Below are 15,897 nucleotides of genomic sequence, written 5' to 3'. Positions count from 1 at the left end.
TAGTACTGTCAGATTTTAAAAAAGTAGTATTTTCCCTGGTAGTATATGCATTATGTTGGCAAAGGCAGCACAACTACATGTACCCAGACCCACGCACACACACAGACAGACACATATACACACACCCATAAAAAATAAGACCCCCCCCACAGACAATGTAACTCATGAACACACAGCCATTCACCCATGCTACAACACACATTTACACACATTCATACTTCTGATTCTCTGCCTTGCCCCCAACTGACAACCAAGCACACACACACATTTTAAACACAGACAAGTGCAAACACACAAATTCTTTGCCCCTACAAACATGCACATAAATAAATTTCCACACACATTAACACACAAACACACACTCCACACTCATGTCTTCACTGCGCTTCCTGCTGCCATAGGATTGAATGAGTGAAGGTCATTTTTTGATGGTGTTCACTTTTTCCTCCACCTGTGGAATTTTATGCAGCCAAATTATTCTTTGAGATGTTCCAGCGGGTGAAGATTCAGCAATATGCCTGATGGCAATGGGTTACCAGTATCTGACAATGGTAGCACTATGCAGATGGCACAGACAGATCACACGGTGGTACTGTCAGTAACCTTAACAGGAGTTGGCATACTCATATCACGCACAGTTGAGGTAACTGCAGAGGGGTAGGATGAACCTCCAGCATAACCTGTGTTCAATTAGCACCATTCTATCTATGACAAATCCTGTTAAGCTGCATAGATACTACCACCTCCATAGATGGCATCAGAAGGCCACACTGCCTCAGAGTTATGTACACACAGAGTAGGACAGAGCAACAAGGTGGTGGCTGTTACCATGACTCCAGGAGCTTCCCAGACCTGGGTGTCATTCTTGGGATCAGTCAGCAGATGTAAAGATCAATGACCCAGGCACAGATGGGCAATGCTCACATCATATCAGAGACACTGGGTGTGCTGCATGGCCTGTGTGAGGACTTGCAGAAATCCCCACAGTCCCTGCAGGGACTGTGGGGCTTTCTGCAATATAGATGACATATTATACAGGGACTGGAATCAGACATGCTTATTCAGAGCAGTGGAGGCCCAGTTATCAGCCATTGGTGAATACAGGCAGATGTGGCATTGCCAGAGAATAGATGTGCAATAAATGATCACATGCCATGTTTACACAGGTAGCACACACCATTCCAGAGATAGCTTTAAAGTCCGTACTGTCCATAGCTTTGCATGGACACTCACAAGAATAAGACAGATGCTCTTCCAGCTCTACAGTCAACATGCATCACCTGGACAGTCAGTGAGGGTCCATAGCTGAATGCCATCACAATCTCCTGTTGCCTTTCCATGAGTAACACCTACCTGTTCACATTATTGGAGTGATGGGTGCCAGCATTCTAATGGAATACCCCAGCAGGGGCCAAGATGGATGTCCAAAACAAGCACCCAATGTGATATGCCATCTATTGGACATGGTGACTATTGTCCTGATACCATACTGTCACATGGTACACCCTGCCAGAATTCTCTCCATAGAAACTCCATCCCAATCTCTGAAGGATATAACTCCTGACTCCATCTGCACCATAGCCATGTATGTGGTTAGTATATTCACCACTCATAATGCCTGTAATTATAGTAGCATTTTCTACCCCACCCCACCTGTGTAAATGTTGAAGACTATGTCCTGCCTATCCATCTAGTTTGTGTGCATATGGTAAAGTCTAATACACAGCATGGCTAGTTAGTACATTATACTGCAGAGCCTCTTATATGTTATTGCATACATTATGTTTATCCTGTGTTGTATTGTGATGCCCCATAGTTGTTGACTAGATATTAATATCCATTTTCATAGTACTACATCATGAAGCATAGCACAAACCACAAATATCTTGTTCCAGGTCTCTTGTCACCAGATTTAACTAAACAGTGGATGTGAGATTTCACTACAAACACACATGCAATGATGTTATGTGTCTGCAGCAGTGCAGTGTTAAAAGTAATCTTTGCCATAGTCTGTGGACTGATGATGAGGTCATCAGCTACAGCCCTAAGGTGCATCCTACATTACATGCAATATAGACAAGTGGACACCTTTATAAGTGGCCTGCTACCAATGTTCATGGGAACAGAAAATCTAGGATTCTGTAGTGGGCAATAGTATACCTCCAAACTAGATGACTTTGTGTAAAGTCAACTCATATTTATTTATTTAACATTTGTTAACCGAGAAAGTCTGACTTGGAACAAAGCCAATTTTCAGAGGAGGCCCAGGGAGAAATGCTCCAGATGCATGTCTTTCTAATCTGGGAGAAAACCAGAGCACCCAGAGAAAACCCAGATGAATGCAGGGAGGACATGCAGACTCCACACAGAAGGCACCCCAGCCAGGAATTGAACCAAAGAACCTCTTGCTGTGAGATGACAATGCTACCACTGCACCCATGCGCCCTCATATGAATCATGTGCCAGATGTAGGAATCATAGGAACTGCCAGGATGGCACACAGACATGCTGTGTATAATACACGATACACTGCTCACCAACTGGCAGTTTATTGAGTACAACCCATTCTGGTTGATATAGCAGACACTATGTGGAGCACCTGGGGCATTGATAGCAATGTGAGTACAGTCAGGGGTCCTAGGATCTGAGTGAAATGGGCCTTGTTATGCAATCTGCCATACTAGTGTTTTTCTCCTCTACTAAACATGCTCTTCCACATGCTGCAGCATCACATCAAGAAACTGCTGTAGGAATCACAAGGGTGGTGCCTTTAAAACACCAGTTTATCCCCTGACAAAAAACTGATAAGCCCATGTAGATATGAGGGTTAATGCTGTACAAACCTTAGTGCCTATTTGGATAGATGCTCCATGCATATCCTTTGTTTCCATATGAGAGCACATCTTCTAAGTCCTGTATAGTTTCTTTGTCCACACAGTAGTTGTGAACAATGTTCTGGTCATGGTGGTGATGGTAAGTCAGCCACTGAGAGACTCTTCTGTGAACTGGAGGATAGAAATGCACATCATTGTGGACACTGCTTCCAAAGGTGGCCACTAACACGTGATGACCAGTTACAGCAGATGCTACTACTTGCATCTTAAAGTGATCAGTACATCTGGACACCACAAAATGATGATGTTTAGACAAGCTGAGCAACAGTGACGGACTTTAGGGTTAGGGTGCACGTAAGTGTGTGATAGTGACAGACCTTAGGGCTAGGGTGCGGGTTAAGGTTAGTGCATAGTGTATATAAGGTGTAGTGTAGGTTTATTAGGTGTTGGGTGTGCTTGTGTTGTGTGTGTGTTTTTTGGAATCATGGCTTATCACACTAAATTGACACATTAATGAATTGTGCTATCATATTTGATTTTAACATTCACATATGCAATGGTTCTCATTAGAATTTTGACACATATTTGCATGTCATTATGGGATCATTTGCATGTGAGGCATACTGCACTATTTTCCCACTAGAACAATCATGATAAATTTACCACTGAATCACCCTCTTCCTGCGTATCAGCCACCATGCCAGTTTGTTTAACACACTGTGCTGTTTGTTTGCAAATATCTTCATGATCTTAGAGTTAGTATATTTAGTTTGTGAGTATACTGGAATGTAATACAACCATTACTGGAGGTACAGGGAAGTGTAGTTCTCTGCATGGTGTATATTTAATATATTATCTTCTGACATACCTGTACATATTATTACTACTTAATATTATATTATGCTGATAGTTTTGATTTCCTAATCTATTCCACAACATTAGAATTAATTTTTCAACATTATTGTTTTGACTGTGACATTTGGTAATTTCCTGTACTGCATCTGGGAAGGAGTACAGTAATATATGTGTTAGCATTCTGTTAATATTTATCTGGTCTATATATATATATATATATATATATATATATATATATATATATATATATATATATATCGGGTCTATGTCATATAATCGAACTTCCAAAATTTTGAACAACATATGTTCAAATTTGGAAGTTCGAAATATGACAACAATGAAACCCCAGAACAGCGAATTTTTTCCCAGGGAAAAAATTTGCTGTTCCGAAAAACACACACACAACACAAGCACACCCAACACCTAATAAACCTACACTACACCTTACATACACAACTATCTATGCACTAACCTTAACCCGCACCCTAACCCTAAGGTCCATCACTATCACATACTTACCTGCACTCTAACACTAAAGACCGTCACTATTGCACACTTACCTTACCCACGCCCTAACGCTAAAGTCCGTCAGTATCGCACATTTACCTTACCCGCGCCCTAACCCTAAAGTACTCCACTATCGCACACTTAACTTACCCGCACCCTAACCTAATGTCCATCACTTTCGCACACTTACCTTACCCGCATCCTAACCCCAACATCCGTCACATCACACACTTACCTTAACCCGATCTGAAACATCCGCACCACAGTACAGAAAATGTCGAAGCCATGGAAGCAGCCAACCAAATTATTTCCCTAGGAAAGAATTCGAATTTCCGCAGCTTCGACATTTCTATTTTTCGAACTTCCCCATTCGATCTTCCAAGACTCGACATTTAGGACAGTCTATTAAATAACAGGAACCCTATAGATATATATATATATATATATATATATATATCCCCTTCACAAGATTGAATGGATGGAAGCTCGAAATTCATAATCTTGAGACAAGAATCTCGAACTTCCATTCACTCAAAATTGTGAATGGGAGCCTTAGGTTTAAAAAAATGAAAAGTTAACTTACCTTATTGCAGGGGGCCAGGTCCCCTTAACCTAGCAGTTTAAATGTGACTGTTCCGTGACCGCACTATAGCGGAGGAATGGAAAATCTGCCGTTTTGCGCTTATGCATCTAGTGCAGAATGGGAGATTTCCCTTTCCTTCACTATAGTGCAATCTCAGAGTAGGTATATTTAAGTAGGGGGGTGTGGGGGGTGCATGGGGGCAAAGCCCCCCCTAAGAAAACATTTTAAAGGTGTTAATTTTTTTTTGTCTCTTTCATATGTTCGAGTTTCTCTAAATTCGAGATTCTGGTTTCGAGTTTAGGACTTTAGAGTTTAGAGAAATTCGATCATATGAAGGGGAACCATAGATATATATATATATATATATATATATATATATATATATATGCATATATATGTATATATATATATATATATATATATATATATATATATATATATATATATATATATTTCTCAAGTTATCTGTCTGTGTATCCCTTTGTCAGTCTGTACACCTTTACACAAGTATACACATAAAAAACATATCTGTGGATTTGACAAACTATAGAGAGAACACTGCTGTGAAAAACTTTATACTTTATATGTTTGTGTGTGAGATGCAAATGTTCAACTGTGATTTTACACAAAATAGATTTTCTTTTGTAAATATGCAATGTTTTGATGTCAAAAGCTATATGCTCCATAGGGTTTATTTATTTACTGCTACGGTAAACAGTGAATTGCCCACCTATTCTGCTGATCTCCCTTATTGTCTGACAAGTTTTAGGTCATAGCTATAGAAAACAATGTTTCCCACAGAGCTTAAGACATCCATCATAACAACTGTGACATTTATGTGCCACACATTTCTGAATTCCCTGATAACTTCTGACGTTATTAGCTCTTCAGAAAGGCTCATCAGTTATCCACCACTCTTTGTGTGAGATAATATTGCCTAATATGCTCAGCAGACCAGCCACCATCTATTATTATATGGAAAATGACATAAATATAGAACTAATTCAAACTGACTTTGAGGATGGACAAGGACAGCCACATATTTTCCAGCCCATTAGAACTCAGGATTACAGCATCAGCACTGATTTTAATGGTCTCAATAAGGACAATAGTGGCGATGTGGCAGCCATCCCAAATGATATGTGGGATTTCCTGGTGGCAGCATTAGTAATAACTCTTTTGATGGTACTAATAATTCACTAAGGCTTCACATCCACAATAGAGAATAAGATGAAAGCCAAAATGTGCATGTGTATTTAGTGTCCTTTTGTATGTTACTGATGGAAAAGCCATACATATATAGTTTCCAACAAGTGCATTAGCACACCAGATCCTGTTTTGAATCTCAATATGTTTGCTGCTAGTGAATAGTAATTCCAAATTAATGCAGATGTCTGATTCTTTCCATGTTTACCCACTAAATGGACTGACAATGCACCTCAGATTTACCAAGAGTGGGCAACAGCCTCAAACTTTGATAAACTTCTACAAATATCAGTCATGTAGGTTGGAATTACATGTCTGCAGACAGGAAAGCAATGGAATGGTATACTAATCAGTTGATGCTATGAAAGCTGATCATTGGATTCAGATGCCTACTTGTGAAGAGCTTAATACTCATTCTATATTCTATATAATTTATTATAGGAAGAAATCTATGCTGAGAACTAAGATATCCACAAGAAAGCTACAGAAGTTTGGACTAGCTGTATACCTTTACTTAATCCCACTTTGGATCTTAAATAGGCCAGTGTTTAAATCGCTACACTGAAGGTTGTTATGCAGAAGTCACTGTGGGCCTCTTGTGCCCCCATTTATGCTAACCTAGTTCTCCTGGAATGGGAATTAAAGAATGTGTTTAATTGTGTATTTTCTAAATTTAGCAAACTTTAGGTTTGATTTCTTGATGACATATTTATTTTATGGAAAGACACAGACATTCAGGCAAAAAAAGTTTTTGGATTACATTAATAATACATCTTCCTTTTTAAAGTTCACTTATAATTTTAGTACATGTGGTTTTAATTATTTTGATACATGGATTTTGAAAATGGGTTTAGATCTATAATCTATAGAAAGGCCACCTAATCTATAGAAAGGCCACCTTTAGTAATTCATATTTAAATTACTCTAGTTACTACCCATTATGTCAAAAAAAGAGTATTTTAAAAGGACAGTGTATTAGGGGTGCCAGAATGACATTCACATATGTGGATGTAGTGACGGAGTTGGAGTTTGTGGCAAATATGTTTTTGACTCAGGGTTATCCGCTACAAATAGTCCAAGATACCAAAAATTACATGTTGTCCCAATGGGCAATAAGTATAAACCACTTTTGGGGGTTGGTATAGAACATCTTAAGGATCAATTGACAGAAGACTATGGAAAAGCTTTTATTTTAGAGTTTGGTCTACAATCTCAAAAATAAAGAATATAATTTTAAAAAATTGAAACATCCTGAAAGTGAACCCTGATATGCACAAAGCATTAGGAGACAACCCCAGGTTTGTTTTTAAAACAGGTTTCAATTTCAAACAGGGTTTTGAAAGTGGGGTAAGATCAATTGGAGGTACGAGATTCAATAAGACTGGTATCACCCAATGTGGAAGATATGAACAATGTTCTTACATATCAACTAAGGACAAAGTAGTATTAGAGAATAGATTAAAATCCACCATTATTTTTGAGAAAGGAAATTGTGATTCTAATGGAGTAGTATACCTTGTTTTGTGCTTGGAGTGCCCTGCTTTTTATGCAGGGAAAACAGAAACCCTTAAAGAAAAGAATTTACAAACATTTATATCAGATTAGGAAAGCAAATTCAAATAATGAACTTTATAAACACTCTACAGAGTGCCCCATTTTACTAAGTTCAACTTTGGTATACTTGAAAAGGTTAAATCAAATCCTAGGGGTGGTGATTTGAGGTCAAAATTAGAACTGCCGAATTAAAATGGCAAATAAAGTTGCAAGCTTCCCACCCTCCGGGTATAAATGAGAATATTTCAATACAAGCAGTTTTAGAGGTTAAATCCAGTCTTAGATAGAGAAGTTATAGAAAAGTAACTTTTTTTACTTTTCAAAAAAAATGTTTTGATGTCTTATGTGAGTTTTTAAGTGGTACTGTTTTATAGGTTCATATGTGTGTACTAGGCTAATGGTCCAAGCGCCTTTACAAGCCTAGCCCATAGAAGTGCCCTGGCATTGTTTCGCCCAACATTAGTTCCTAGTCCCAGTTATATGTGGAGTAGTTAATGTTTATCCCTTTAAGAAGGCGTCATGTGGTTAATTAATTGATGTTTCTTTTGTATAAAAGGGGTTTGTATTGGCTTTTGAATGAATTCTGATAAAGCCCTTATAGCGATAGGATGAAAGCACTCAATTCTGTGATTTTATTTTAATAAATGATTTTGCATTTAAATTGACTGCAGTGGTATTCTAAGTTTATAGTTGGTTTTATATACCATTCTACAGTACCGTATTCTGTGTTTTTATTAGTCGGCAGTTGGTGTTTTGCAGTCTTATGGATTCTCTTCTCTCCAGTCAAGAGAGAGGAATTTAACAGGCTACACTCTGAAATTGAGATAGTCAAGGGGGAACTCACAAGATTCATTGACCTGCTCAGCCAATCCAGTGGGGTTTTTTCAATGCGGAAGCAATCAGCTTCCCCTATGTCTGTTCCAAGTGGTGAAATGAATCAAACTGTTCAAAATGAAGCAGGAATTGATTTTAAAACACCAGATAAAAGTCGCCAGTATTTTAGTGACTCTATCGTGGATGGAGTGGTCATTTTAAGTATGAAAAATGACTATCATGAAAAATACGAAAAATGTGGAACAAGACCCAAAGGTACTGTGTCTATTAAAACATACGGTGCTGGTGTGGGTACCATTTTTAATAATAGGGTTGATTCCAGTAATCCCAGGCAAGTTACCACTAACAGTAAAATGAATACAAATCACCGTGCAGTTAATACAGACTCTGAGAGAGTTGTGACTGATAAAATAACTTTGAATAGTTTTTAAACTGGAATTTAAATTTTGGTGTTAATGAAATGCATTTTATAAGACCTGGTAGCCTCAGTGAGCTCACTGAAAAAAACTATTACATTCATTTGAAAGGAAAATGTTTACTATTAAAAAGTTACAGATGGGCAATAGTTATTTATCGAAATAACTTGAATTAAAAATAGTACCACAGGAACTGAGAGTATATACCTTTCCTTTTGGATTTGACTATAATGAAAGAATGTACATTGGTTTTACTGAAATGTTTGACAGGTATGGCTTTGCATTAAACAAAATCATGAACTATAATGAAGAAAAGCTATGCCTGTTATTGAAAGATTTGAAAAGGTGAATTCTGATATATAAGAAATTATTTTTTTTTTCCTGAATAGGAAGGTTTTTATAATAAATAGTTGTTTCATTTAGAAAAGAAATGTGATAAGATTTTTGAGAAGAATCAAAAGAAATTAAGAAGGGATGTAAGGCAATGCAAAGATAAAAAGAGCCTACATAATTAAAGAACAAAGGGCCAAAAGAGTGAAAGGTGGTCAGAATGTTTCCCATTTCCATAATCTGCAAAATTTTCACAGACATCCCCCCCCCCCCCCCGGAGGGAAATAAGGGAAAATCAGAGACATTTCGATTCAGGTCATTTGAAATACCATTTCCAAGCCCAGTAAACACAGAGGGAGAGGAAAACATGGTACCCCCAATAAAACATGTCAGTAACAAAATAGTTAATTCTGGAAATGGCTTCAATATTTATAATTATACTATTTATGTCATTGCTGATGAATATTTCACCTTATTTTCAAAAGGTTTAAAGTTTGTAACTTCTTGGAAGTTTAACTTGGTTGACACTTTAATTGAAGTTAAATTATGATTGAGGAAACTCAATTTATCTTACCGTTTTAGAGACAATAATTGGGGGAATAGTAGAAGTATTGAGATTAAAAAGAAAAGTGTTTATAATCCTCCATTACACCCCACTCTTAATTATTTGGAAAAGGTTATCACTGAAGATATCTATAGTTTATATGTGAAACAAACTGACATGAGTTTGAAATTCAGGAATTTGACTAAGAAGGAGAAAGAATTATTTGACAAACTAACAAAGGATGATTCCATACATATTGTGAAACCTGAGAAGGGTGGGGGGATTGTATTATATTACACTTTAGATTATACTAGGGCTATATATGAACTCTTAACTGCTGTTGAAAGTTACACACCAGCCTCAAAACTGAAGTTATTAATATAAGTTATCAAATGATAGATTCATTTTTGGAGCAATATTTATTAGAACGGAGAATTTCCCAAGATATATATAATTTTTAAGAGTTAAAAATCCAACAGTGGCAACCATTTACAAAGAATTTACAAAAGCCACCTTTTAGGCCAATCATCTCTGGGAGAGGTTCAAAAACATATTCCTTAGAAATATTTGTTGATAAATGTCTCAAACCCATTTATCATAAGGTTGAACACCTTTTAATAGATTTCTGGGATTTTCTTGGAAGACTAAAGAATGAACTATGGGCAGAAGATATTTCCTTTTTAACTATAGATGTAGTAGATTTATTCACTTCAATACCCAGAGATGAAGGTATGGAAGGAAAGTTTTTATAATAGTATTGTTAAAGTAATGGGTTTCAACAATGACAAAAATAATTTGATTAACGATTTAATGGCATTAGCTTTGGATTACAGTTATGGGTGGCTGTGGTGGTGCAGCAGTTAGTGTTGCCACCTCACAGCAAGAGGTTCTCTATTTCGATCTTTGGCTGGCGTGCCTTCTGTGTGGAGTCTGCATGTCCTCTCTGCAGTCACGTGGGTTTCCTCTGGGTGCTCCTGTTTCCTCCCATATACCAGAGACATGCTGTAGATGGATTGGACACTCTAAATTGGCCCTAGGCATGACTGCGTGTGTGCATATGCCTTCTGTTGAAGGTTGGGCGCTGGGCTGGCAACTCGACACTGTAAAACTCCACTGCAAATCATGAGTGGACAGGTGATCCACTGTGACAACCCAGGAAAAGCCAAAAGAAGAAGAAGCTTTGGATTACAATTATACTTATTTTTAAGTTGAATACTTCAAGCAAAATAGAAGGGTAGTGATAGAGGCCTCTTGTGTCCCCATTTTTGCTAACCTAGCTCTCCTGGAATGGAAATTGAAGAATGTGTTTAATTGTGTATTTTCTAAATGTATCAATGTTTATGTTCGATTTCTTGATGACATATTATTTTATGGAAGGGAACAGACAGTTTTTGGATTACATTAATAATACATCAACCTTTTTAAAGTTCAATTATAATTTTAGTATATGTGGCATTAATTATCTTGATACATGGGTTCAGCATTCTGAAAATGGGTTTAGGTATAGTGCAAGATACCAAAAATTACATGTTGTCTCAATGGAGCAATAGGTATAAACCACTTTTGGGGGTTGGTATATAATATCATAAGGATCAATTGACAGAAGACTATAGAAAAGCTTTTATTTTAGAGTTTGGTCCACAATCTCAAGAAATAAAGAATGTCATTTTAAAAAAATTGGAACATCCTGAAACCATACCTCTTAATCTCTTAGTGCAAGAAATCTGGACAAAGCCAAACAAAATCGGGGGACAAAGGCCCAAAAATAGGGATATATTTTAAATATTGCTCTTATAAACTTAGAAAGTTAAATACCAAGTTGTAAGTGTATATACGACCAAACAACCATGACTATATACCAAATATACACTGAAAAGGACCGTGGCTCACTGCAAGTGCTTACTTTCAAAAATCACTTTTAATAGAAAATAAATAAAAACTAACCCCTGAGGGTTAAAAATATTATACACACAGGTTAAGCGCTTTCATCTGCTAACTGCAGACTTCATCAGAACAGCAAAATGTGTGTATCTCCCCCTTATATAATACATTTAAAAAAATCAAGATCCAGTGGGAATACTCAATCAATTAACCATCTCATGAATAAAACATATCCTTATGAATATTCATTAATTCTGCTCATTCAACCTCCACAGTTTTGTATTACATCCTGTTTACCTACAGTCTTTAAATATACCTGTAAAACAATAGCATGTGTATATGTATATATCTATATCTATCTATATATATATATATATATATATATATATATATATATATATATATATATATACATATATCACATTTTGGTATGAAAAACACATTTATACATTTGTAAAAAAGCACATTTATAATATGTAAAAGTACTCATTTGTGCTATGATAAAAAATATGCACATCCTTGAAACACAATATTGCTCTTTTATTATTTGAACATTGTATCCTAACATATTACCTCATTTCTCATTGCACCAGCTTTTTGCTATATTTACTTGTCTCTGGCTTTAATCTGTACATGCATATACCCTACTTCAACATGTCATTCATATCCTTGCATCCAAGATTGGTTTGGTGGGGATATATTCATTCAACCCAGGTTCCTTGGTTGCATTTAACTTGAGTTCCCATTTGACCTCTTTTTCTGCTAATTTTACCTTGACATTTCCTCCCCTTAAGTCCACTTTTACCTGTTCTAAAATCCCAAATTTAAACATATGGCTTTCATCATATTTAAGTATGTGTCTACACAAAGCATTATTTGTATCATTTGTCCTTATACAGTAGATGTGATCATATACCCTGTTCCTCAATTTTTCTGTCCGTCTTCCCATATAATAACTTGGACATGTCATACACTTAGCCAAGTATATGCACTGTTGGGATAAACAACTCCCTTTCTCAAACCTTACTCTAGTGTGGTTGATGTCCCCTAATGTGATTAATTTCTCTTCTATAATCTTCTTGCACTGCCGACACTGCCCACATTTTTTAGTATACCCTTCACCAATGTCACCCTTTGTTCTGCCTTTCACTCTTTCAAACCTATTCTTTAGGTTAGACCCATTCTTGTACACATACATAGGCCCTGTGCCCACTTTACTGTAAACCAAGTCATCACTTCTTAAAATATTCCAGTTTTGTTGCATTATTTTCTTTATCTCCTCAGCATATGGACAATAATCCACAGCACAAGCCCTATGGTAAGAAGTTTGCCTTTCATCCTCATATTCACCCCTATACTTCTCCATCCCAATACCAAGAAGTGGTTTATATTTTTCCCCATTCTCTCAGTACATATTGAGTGACATTGTCTATTAAATGTCTGGGGTAACCCCTATCCCCAAATAATGTTTCTATATATTCTAACTCCTTCTTCATTTCATTGAAATCAGATGTCATTCTCGCAGCTCTTATGCACTGACCCTTAATGATACTCTTTTTTTTTTACTTGCTGTGTGACAACTAGTATATTCTAAATATGAGTTACTGAATGTTTCTTTTCTATATATTCTGGATTTGAATCCTGCTGTCCCATTCAATACAGAGGTATCTAGGTATGCTATTCCTGTCGTGCTACTACTATGAGTGAACTTTAAATAACTACTGATGTCATTCAAATACTTCACAAATGCATCTACTTCACTGGTTGTACCATCCCATAAAATAAAAATATCATCCAAAAACCTAGTGTAGCATATACATTTACTAGCGTATTGACTATCCAAAATATATTCACTTTTCCCAATCTAGTAACACCACATTTGCATATATGCAGGCGCACACCACCCCCATGGCCACCCCACATTTTTGTCTATAGTATTCACCCTCAAACCAGATGTAATTGAAATCCAGTACAATGGATATAAACTCACAAATTAAACTCGTCTTTTCCCACTCAAAGTTCATATACTTCTGAACACTGTTACTAAACCGTTCTAGTCCTTCTTCCTTTGGAAAGTTCCTTAGAAAGTTATTAGATTTGCAGGGTTTGTTTTATCATGCATTTTCTAAAGGATTTGAAGTCTGAAACTCAAATGCATGTCATTATTTAGTGGTTTCAATCCTCATATCATCCCAGTGATATGTTAGAAAACCACAAATTTTATGAGGAGCAGATGAAAAATATGAGCCAAATATCTGGACATTTGCAAAAATCTGGACAGCTGAGAGGTATGCCTGACAGTGAACCCTGACATGCACAATGCATTAGGAGGACACCACAAGTTTGTTTTTAAAACATGTTTCAGTTTAAAACAGAGTTTTTAAAGTGGGTAAGATCAATTGGGGGTACAAGATTCAATAAGATTGGTACCACCCAATGTGGAAGATGTGGACAATGTTCTTACATATCAGCAAAGGACAAAGTAATTTTAGAGAATAGATTAAAATCCACCATTATTTTTGAGAAAGGAAATTGTGCCCTGCTTTTTCTGTAGGGAAAACGGAGAGACCTCTAAAGAAAAGAATTTACGAACATGTATATCAGATTAGGAAGGCAAACACAAATAAGCACTTTATAAACACTCTACAGAGTGCCCTTATTTTACAATAAGTTCAACTTTGGGATTCTTGAAAAGGTTTAAGCAAATCCTAGGGATGGCGATTTGAGGTCAAAATTAGAAGTGGCAGAATTAAAATGGCAAATAAAGTTGCAAGCTTCCCACCCTCCAGGTATACATGAAAATATTTCAATACAACCAGTTTTAGAGGGTAAATCCAATCTTAGATATAGAAGTTATAGAAAAGTAACTTTTTTACTTTTTAAAAAAATGTTTGATGTCTTATGTGAGTTTTTAAGTGGTACTATTTTATATGTGGAATAGTTTGTGTTTACCTCTTTAAGAATGTGTCATGTGGTTAATTAATTGATGGTTCTTTAGTATAAAAGGGGTTTGTATTGGCTTTTAATTGAATTATGATGAACTTCTTATAGCAGTAGGATGAAAGCACTCATTTCTGTGATTTTATTTTAATAAATGAAGTGATTTTACATTTAAATTGACCCCAGTGGTATTCTTTCTAAGTTTATAGTTGGTTTTATATACCATTCTACAACACCATATTTTGTGCTTTTATTCTACATTAATGATGTCAAACAGAAAAGCATGTGTGCCACTTGTTAAAAGCTTAAAGAAAAACAACATTAAAGCACAGATCTTGTTTACAGCCAAAATAAGGATTCACCTTCCAGTAGATGCAATGGACTTTATAAAGAAAAATAAAATCCTAGAAAAAATGGACTGGAATCTGTCAACATCTTTGAAGAGAAATGCAACAAGAGATGGTTGGTTAATAAAAGACAAAAGCAGTAAAAAACTAAAGGATAAATGACAATTAATGCATTTCATGGTTATGAATTCTTACTATTCTAAAAAAGTACTTGAATACCTATTAGCAGGTGCTGAATATTTCTTTTTACAAGGTGAATTATTTGTTTCTTTCCATACTTCAAATGGTTACTAGTTCCCTTTCTAAAATGTTAGAGTTTGATTCATTTAGCTATATATGGAATAAAAAGCCATTTATTTTCATTTAGAGTTTAAAAGGTTAAACTATTTATTTTATTAAAAATTAATCATTACTATGATGAAAGTTATGTTAGGTGGCACACTTCCTGATATCTTGGCATAGTTGAGTAATGCACTATTAAATACAATACAAGATACAACAAATGATACTAAAGAGACATGTTAAGTTAGATTCTGGGTTCTTAAAATGGTCCAGTAGTGTACTACTGATAGTATACTTGACATACAATAGCACCCAGGAAAGACATGCTGTGTCATAAACAAAGTATAAAAAATATAGCTTTTTACATATATAAAAATTATTATTGGAATGTTATCAAATAATTAGAGTAACATTCACACTTTTACAAGTTAAACCTGGATCACACATAACTATCATTCTTTTAATTCAAGTTTATATGTTATGCCTCCTTTAAAAATGACAGTTTGCTTTATATTAAACATCTCATTCAAATAGTGCTTGCTGAATCATTAACTGTTATTTCTTTGAATGCAATGGCTTTTTTTCTGGGCGGCACAGTGGTGCAGTGGTTAACATTGTCACCTCACAGCAAGAGGTTCTCCGGTTTGATTCTCGGCTGGGGTGCCTTCTGTGTGGAGTTTGCATGTTCTCCCTGTGTTCACATGGGTTTCCTCCGGGTACTCCGGTTTCCTCCCACATTCCAAAGACATGCATCTGGAGAATTTCTCCCCGGGCCTCTGCTGAA

Source organism: Protopterus annectens, chromosome 6.part0, assembly GCF_019279795.1.
Source record: "Protopterus annectens isolate FY-2018-M chromosome 6.part0, PAN1.0, whole genome shotgun sequence".
NCBI classification, from domain to species: domain Eukaryota; kingdom Metazoa; phylum Chordata; order Ceratodontiformes; family Protopteridae; genus Protopterus; species Protopterus annectens.
Note: the sequence above shows the minus strand (reverse complement) of the source record.